This window comes from Lissotriton vulgaris, chromosome 5 (genome assembly GCF_964263255.1).
Source record: "Lissotriton vulgaris chromosome 5, aLisVul1.2, whole genome shotgun sequence".
NCBI lineage: Eukaryota > Metazoa > Chordata > Amphibia > Caudata > Salamandridae > Lissotriton > Lissotriton vulgaris.
Window position 1 is genome coordinate 1,149,994,363 of NC_141693.1, and position 9,404 is coordinate 1,150,003,766.

Below are 9,404 nucleotides of genomic sequence, written 5' to 3' on the forward strand. Positions count from 1 at the left end.
ACTGCCAATACCTCTGAGCTACCTGGCACCCCTCTAGCAGAGACTCAGTTGAGTAACATTATGGACCTCAATGACATTATGGACAGTACAGAGGAAAACACACGTCCTAATGAAGAAACAACAGCGGCAATAAGCAGGGATACAATCATAGGGACTCCAGAGACAATAACTACCTTAGCACAACATACTGGAATATTGGTACAGAAAATAACTGCAAATAGTGGCCAGAGTGGGCTAGAGGATAACATAGATCCAGTGGACAATTTTTTCTCAGTAACAGATGGGTCAGATGCATCTGAGGAGACATGCTCAGGCTTGGAGGAAAATAGCGCGATAAATACCGACTCAAGCTTGTCTTTAAGTTTGGAAGGGGGAAGCGGATCCTCACCAAAGGGGAAAAGTCAAGAACCAAGTCAAGAACCTAGGAAAAAAAGGCTGTCTCGGCGACAAAGAAGTACACAGTCACAAGAGAAAGCAGGCAGCAGCCGCAGACGAATAAGTGTGGCAAGTACTGAAACAGAAGCAGCTTTAAACTGGGATTACTCAGATACACAGCAGATTTACAATGAAATTGAGACTGAGAAAGAGGATCCTAAAGCTGGGGGGGTACACGGACAGACACAGTCAGCGGAACCCACTCTTCAGCTAATATTAAACTCAATCAAACAATTGCAGGATGCTACAAAAGCCGAGGGGAAAAAAAAAACGCTTAGCAACTAAACACTTGCAAGGAGCTATAAAGAAGGTAGCCAAGATATGCACAGCCACAAATACGAGGATGACACATCTGGAAGACCGAACGGGGATGATGGAGGATCAACAAGCCAAAGACTCGACTAGACTGATGGGATATGAAAAACAGATGGTGGATGCCCAGTGGAAGCTGGAGGATCTAGAGAATCGTCAGAGACGAAACAATCTCAGAATTCTGGGTATAGAAGAAGGGGCCAAAGGCGGGGATATTAGGGCGTATGCCCTGAGAATGTTCAAAGGAGCCTTCCCGGAACTGAATCATTGGGATTGGGACGGGGAAGTGCAAAGAGTGCACAGGTTCCCAATGACTTTAAAAAAGAAAGGGACCTCCACTACAGAGGGGGTACCAAGACCAAGAGCCATGTTAGTATATTTCCGCAACTTTTTGCTGAGGGAAGAGGTGTATGCAAAAGCTCGCCCCAACGCTAAACGTACATTTGAGAATCAATCCTTCTTCTCAACCCCAGATTACTGTCATAGCACAGTCGAAAGAAGGTGGAGACTGAGAGAATTACTGGATCCATGCCATAAGATGGGCCTGCAGGCCTATTTAATGAACCCGGCAAAACTAAAGATAATCCACAAGAACTCTACTAAGGTCTTTTTTCTGAAATCCAAGCAAAAGAATATATGGATATGATTCGAACCAGTGGTGAAACCAGCAGAGAAGCCAGAGACAAACCTTGAAGATTTCAGCGGCGATGCTTTCATTAATTAACACGCTTGCTTAGCAAGAGACAAGTTGGTCTAAGAGGGGTTTAGCCTTGTCAAACGTATACAAGAGATGGTATATGATTGAGAGAGGGCAAGAATTGCAAATTTTGATTGGGGATAATATATGGACAATATGGACAAATGGAATGAAATGACGAGACCAATGGTAAATTCACGGGGGATCTGGTTAAAGGGGTTTTGAAGGAGAAATAAAAGTGAAGTAACTAATCCAGGTGATTTAATTTAATTATAAAGGTCGGCAAAGGGGAGTCGATAGCCAGACTCCATCACAGAGGCCAGCGGCCTGCTTGCTCTAATAGATGGGGGGGGGGGGGAGGGGGGGAGAGGGGGAGGGGGAAGGGGGGGAAAAAACAAAAAAAACATCACATCAAGACAAGATAGAACAAGGGGAGGATCATTTTTTAAAAGATGAGAGAGCTGTAGAAAAACTGTATGCCGAACTGAGGATAAAACAAGAATATCAATGCGGATAGGTACATTGAATATATGTGGACTGAATGACGGAAGGAAGCGAAGGGAGTTGAAGGAATATCTAAAAACAATCCATGTTGATTTGCTCTGTCTACAGGAGACCCATATAGAGGTGTCCCAGAAGGGATTATTGGGGCAGCTAGGTTTTCAACTGCTTGCTTACACAACACAAGGGACGAGGACACGAGGGGTGGTGGTATTAGCACGGCAAGGTATGGTGAATGTTAAAAGGCAAAAAGCAGATTCATATGGGCGTTGGGTGCTGATGGAATGCCAGGTGAAGGGATTTCATTTTACTTTATGTTCAGTGTACGCCCCGACAGTTGATGATCCTGAAATGCTTAATTTGATGAATACACAATTGGCTAACTGGCCCCAACCCCTGGTGGTATGTGGAAATCTTAACATTAACGGTCTGAACGGTTTATGGAAGCATGATCCGAAAAATTTTGGGGGAAGGAAAAAGAGAAGTCATATGGCTTTGATAAGGCTAATGGAAGATAATGGCTTAATAGACATTTGGGAACAACAGCATAATGTCGGGGGGTAGCACGTATTTTTCCGCACCTCACAAAATATTAGCAAGACTGGATTCTTTTTTGGGGGAAGGAAAAAGAGAAGTCATATGGCTTTGATAAGGCTAATGGAAGATAATGGCTTAATAGACATTTGGGAACAACAGCATAAAGTCGGGGGGTAGCACGTATTTTTCCGCACCTCACAAAATATTAGCAAGACTGGATTCTTTTTTGGTATCCCCTACAATAGCTACTATGGGCAAAGTGAGCAAGCTTCCCCGAGTTATGTCGGATCATAATCCACTGATTTTAGATGTCGCAATTTCAACACAAAATATTCAAACCTCAAATTGGACATTTGAGAGGGCTTTGCTACAAGATGCTAAGTATATTGACTCTATGAGAGGACGGCTGAAAGAATTTTTTGAGGTTAATAGAGGAACAGCTTCCCCAGCTATAGTCTGGGATACAATGAAAGCAGGCATAAGGGGGGAGACACTCAGCTATTCAGTTAGACGAAACAAGGCAGAAAGGGAGGAGATGGCAGGGAGAATAAGAACGGTGGCAAATATTGAGGAAGAACTTGGTGTAGCTATAAGGTCTAAACAAGACATTATTGTAATATCACAGAGATTAGCAGTGGCTAAAGCAGCTGTGGGGGAGATATTCGCATCTAAAGCAGCAGGGAAATACCTGGCTTGGAGGAAGGAACAGTATGAATACAGCGAACAGATCGGCCGCATATTAGCCTCGCGAACAAGACAGGCGGCTACAAAGGGTGATATCGCAGAGGTAATGCTTCAAGATGGCAGCATGGTGACAGCACCAAGGGATATATGTGCCAGGTTTCAAGAATTTTATCAAATACTTTATAATCCTGATCAAGGGGGCGAGAAGCATGAGATAGAGGAATTTCTCGAAGGAGCAAATTTAGAAAAACTGGATGCTGCTGATAAAGGGGTTTTGGAAATGATGTTTAATCGAGGGGAAATGCATAGAGCAATTTTGGATCTTCCAGGAGGGAAAGCTGTTGGTCCAGATTCTATACCATTAGAATTCTATAAAATCTTTTTGCCTGAAATAGAAGGGGATTTTTATAATTTAATAATTAATATTCAAAAAGGTATCCCTCCCCCAGAGTCTTGGAGTGAAGCAACTATGATAGTGTTTATTAAAAAAAATAAACCTCCAACTAATCCTGGGTCATATAGACCAATAAGTTTAATGAATAGCGATGCGAAAATCTATTCGAAAATCATGGCAAATAGATTAGGGAGGGTAATAGGCAAGATAGTATCCCCCAGACAGCATGGGTTCATCCCTGGGAGAGGCACTACAGAACATATCAGGAGAGTTGTAACCCTGTTTGATGGAACGGCAGCCTCACGAAACCCTATGTCACTAATATTATTAGATGCAGAAAAAGCATTTGATAGGGTCTCGTGGGGATTCCTCTGGGCAGTGTTAGAGAAGGTAAACCTTGGGAGCGGTTTTATAAAGGCTGTAAGGGCACTATATATTAATCCAAGAATAAAACTTAGAATTATGGGTGAAATGAGCAATGCGATAATGATTGGGCAGGGAACCAGACAAGGATGTCCTTGTTCTCCACTTCTCTTCGCCCTATATATAGACGCATTTATAAGGAGAATAGAGCAGAATATAGACATACGGCCAATTGTTTTGAACGACATGAAACAAAAATTCTGGGGTATGCGGACGATCTGGCGGTCACATCCTGTGATCCAGAAATGGCATTACGGGCGATAGAAGCAGAGGCAGCTATATACGGAAAACTATCAGGATATAAGCTAAACGTAGATAAAACACATGTTGTAATAAAAAACAAAAATAACGCTGGCAGATCAAAGAGTCACCGAGACAGCGGTATATTTAGGGGTCTTAATCGCCTCTGATATCTCAACAGTAGTGGGGAAAAATTTAGAACCTATAATACGTAAGGCTAAAATTGATTTTAATCGATTAAACAATCTACATTTGACTACAATCGGCCGGTGCAACCTGATAAAAATGTCTTTTTTGCCTAAAGTGCTTTATCTTTTTAGGACCATTCCCCTGTTATTTGATAATAAATGGTTCAGGGAGCTAGAAGGGGTAACAAACAGGTTTATAAGGGCAGAGGACGAACACGTCGCAGCCAAAAATTTCTGTCGCTGTCCCGAGAACGTGGCGGGTTGATGCTTCCCGATTTCAAAGCCTATTATTGGGCAACAGTTTTACAATATATAAGAGGGATGCTGGGGGGGGATATAACGGATAAATGGAGAGGGAGGGATATGATTCCGGATGTATACGAGCTTTTGGTTAAGTACTCGGATAGATGGTTGCTCAAATATGATGAGAAAAGTTATTACAAGAAGGTACGCTTTAAGACCCTGGGGGCTGCAATAACTATATGGTCTACCATTAAGAAGAAGTTAAAATTGGGTAGAATGAACTACTATACACCGCTATATGGGAACCCATCGCTCCCAGGAATATTCCATGATTCCATAATGAAAGATTGGGACAGGCAAGGGGTAAGAACTATAGGAGACCTTATAGGGGCGGCAGGGGTAATCATCACATATGAGAACGCCTAACGGCTATATAATTTAAGGCATAGAGATTTTTATAAATATCTACAAATTAGGTCAGTCCTATTAAGAAAGCGGGGTGGGGATGTTGACAAGCAAAAGGTAGATTTGATGGAAGACATAAGAAAAGAAACAGGGTGTTCCATATCGCAGTTGTATGGCGAAATATGTAAATACAAGGAGGATGACTCGGAAAAAATGTTTTAGAAATGGGGAACTAAACTGGGGCTGACAGGGAATGAGGCTGAGAAATCGTTAAAAATGTCAAATACGGTGCTGAGAACAACAAATCTGCAAACCCAGCAATATAAAACATTGTTTGAATTGTATCATACCCCCCACAGGGTGGCACAGTGGGGTGGAATAAGCGGTATAACCTGTCCAAGATGTCAATCTACCCAAGCTGATACGATTCATATGTTTGATTCATGTCCTGTTTTATATAGCTATAAACAAGAATTGGAACAGTTTTTTAATAATTCATTGGGAATGAATATAGCATTGTCGGATGAAGTAATGATTTTAGGAGTAACTAAGGATGGCTTGGAAGTACCTCACTATGAGTTTTTGTATATAGCCATGGTACTAAGTAGATTATGTATAGCGTCGCTATGGAAAGATCCCAGACCACCGACATCACAACAATGGGTTTCCAGGCTGTTGGCGATCTTTACCTTGGAACAGGCTTTATATGAAAAAAAGGGAAGGACAAGAAGAGAAGCTGCGAGACGAATATGGGCTCCAATAATAGAATGGAAGCAAAGGCTGGGGGAGCTGTAAGCATACAGTAAGATAATTAATAATTTGCTTTACGTTGAGTCAGCAAGAACCAGTATGGATAGAATTTACTAAATGAATGTATGAATTTATGAACTTTTTAAGGAATTAATTTGTTATATTGAATGTTATCTGATTTTCTTATCTTGGTGAAATACATAATGAAAATGAAATTGCATCTTGATGTTGATGAATAAAAAATTTTTTTTTAAAAAAAAGGAAACTGTCGATAAAACGGCGTTTATGGGCTTGATAATACGCCCTTGTTAATTCCCATAGAAGCCCATGTTCTGGTCTTAACATGGGCTTCTATGGGAATTAACAAGGGCGTATTATCAAGCCCATTATTGTCGTTTTATCTGCAGTTTCCTGCCGATAAAACGGCGATAATTTTAACACCGGTCCTTGATAATATGCCCCCTAGTTTCCCATCTTTTAACATATCTCTTATTCTACAAAGGAACTGCATGAGCTACAGACATCTTTCCATACCTTCCAGCCATACCTTCAAAATGCTAGTGTGGATTGTAGGACATAGCTATGTTTTCTTATGGAAGGGGTATACAGAACAGAGACATATTGACTTAGCCCTAGGATTACAAAATGCGGACATTAAATGGTTTCACCAAAGAGGATTGAAGAAGCGCCAATTGCTGCCTTTTAGTTAAAACCTGTTTGCATCTTCAACACCCTAACCTCATGATTGTGCACTGTGGTGGAAACGACGTACTGGGGTAGGTTTGAAAATGCTTATGAATGACACCTTTGGACAATTGATGTTACTTTTGCCTCAAACTGTCTTTGTATATTCCAATATATGCCAAAGACAGAAGTGGAAATGGTCAAAATAGTTTTGTCCTCAGATTGATAAATCTAGGAAGAAAGTCAACAAAGCTGTGTCTGCATACCTCAGAGACCACAAAATGGGGCCCATCTACAACAACAACATAAGTTTTGATATGGCTGATATCTACAGAAGTGATGGAGTACACTTCACAGATCAGGGAAATCGAGTTTTCCTGAATAACTTGAAGCTGTGCATGCGCACTTATATGTAGCTCCAACTAATGAACAGAAGGGCACTTTTTAGAGTGACCGCTGCGCCTCTCACCAGGCCGGGTCACCCTCTTGCTCCTCCTGCCGCCTCCTGCTCCTGCCTGCCAGCCTTGCCACCTTTTTCCGCCGCAGACGCCCCCCTGGCCCCACGAGCGGCCCAGCCTCAGCAGAGCCGCCCGCTCACCAGTTTCCCGCCGCAGCTCGCCACAGGCCCTGCCCACCACCGGCCCATTGGCCGAGCCGCTCCCGCTGCACAGCTGACCCGCCCTCTCGTCCCCCTTCTTATGACGCCCCTAGAGCGACCGCGCAGCGGACGCGCGCAGCGGGAGCGCCGACTGAGCGCCGAAGGTGCGCCAAAGGTGAGCCCGTCTGCGCCCGTCCGTGCCTGGACCGTGCCCAGCGCCAGGACCCCTGGCCCCCGCAGACCCCAGCCCACCCGCCGGACGTATGACGCCGCCACCCTCAACGCCGGCCGAATCCCAGGATGCTACCGAGCCACCCCGAGACGCACCCACGGACCCTTCTGCTGCAAAGCCTGCAAGTTCACCTGCATCCGGACCAGCACTACTCCAGCACCAACCAAGACCAAGACGAGCAACAGCAGCAGCCACCTGAAATGCATCCTGCTCAACACCCGCTCCGTCCACAGACACGCCATCGAGCTCTGGAACCTGCTCGACACAACCTCACCAGACGTCGCCTTCCTCACGGAAACCTGGATGAACGCCTCTTCAGCGCCCGACATCGCCATCGCCATCCCAGACGGCTACAAGATCATCCGAAGGGACCGCATCAACCAGACAGGAGGAGGCATCGCCATCATCCACAGGAACACAATCCGCATCACGACCAACACCGACGACACCCTCGCACCCGCCAAGCACTTGCACTTCCAGGTCCACATCAGCCCCAAGACCACCCTCAGAGGCACCCTCATCTACAGACCCCCGGGACCACGCACATTTCAGCGAAGACATCGCCGACTTCATCAGCCCGCACGCCCTCCTCTCCGCTGACTACATCCTCCTCGGGGACCTCAACTTCCACCTGGAGAACAACAACGACCGCAACACCGCCACCCTGCTGGACAACCTCTCAAACCTGGGACTCAAGCAGCTGGTCACCACCCCCACCCACTACGCCGGACACACACTCAACCCCGTCTTCTCATCCAGCAAGGACATCGCCTTCAGCCACGCCACCGGACTCCACTGGACGGACGACAGCTGCGTCCACTTCAGCTTCAGAAGGACCACGATCCACCACCACCAGCAACAGGTTGCACGCAGAAGCTGGAACAAGATCACAGCCGACCAGCTCGCGACCTCCCTGAGCATGAACCCTCCCACCAGCGCAACTAACCCAAGCCAGGCGGCCACCAACCTCGCGAAGTGGATCAGCAACTGCGCAGACGACCTCGCCCCTCTGAAGACCCCGCCTAGCAGACCCGGTAGCAAGAAAGCCCCATGGTTCACCGACGAACTCAAGAGCTCCAAGAAGAACTGCCGAGCCCTCGAGAGAACATGGCGCAGAGACCTAACACCGGACAACATGACTGCCCTCAAGCTCGCCACCCGAAAACACCACCAACTCATCCACGCCACCAAGAAAACCGCATTCAAGGAACGACTGGACAACAACGCACACAACAGCAAGGAACTCTTCAACATCGTTAAAGAGCTCTCCAACCCCAACGCCGGAAACAACGACATCACCCCCTCGCAAGACCTCTGCAACTCCCTCGCCTCCTACTTCCACAACAAGATCGCTGACATACACAATAGCTTCAGCACTCAACCGACGCACGCCACGACCGAACCACCGCCCCCCACCACCACCCCCCGCACCTGGACCCCGATCAGCACCGAAGACACCATCCGCACGATGAACTCCATCCACTCCGGAACTCCTACCGACCCCTGCCCTCACCACGTCTTCAACAAGGCCGACGCTGTCATCGCACCCCACCTGCGGGACATCATCAACACCTCCTTCAACACCGCTACCTTCCCGGAGAGCTGGAAGCACGCCAAACTCAGCGCTCTACTAAAGAAGCCATCAGCCGACCCCACCAACCTCAAGAACTACCGCCCCATCTCGCTGCTCCCGTTTCCTGCAAAAGTCATCGAGAAGACCGTCAACAAGCAGCTGGCCGCCTTCCTCGAGACGAACGGATCCCTCGACCTCTCGCAGTCTGGCTTCCGGGCCAACCACAGCACCGAGACCACCCTGATCGCAGCCACCGATGACATCCGAGCACTGCTTGACAAAGGAGAAACAGCAGCCCTCATCCTCCTAGACCTCTCCGTGGCCTTCGACACTGTCTGCCATCGTACACTAGTGCAGCGACTCAGCAACATCGGAATCCAGGAAAAGGCACTGGAGTGGATCATCTCCTTCCTCGCCGGAAGGACACAGAGAGTCCGCCTCTCCCCGTTCAGATCTGAAGCCACCGAAGTCATCTGCGGCGTTCCTCAAGGCTCCTCGCTCAGTCCAA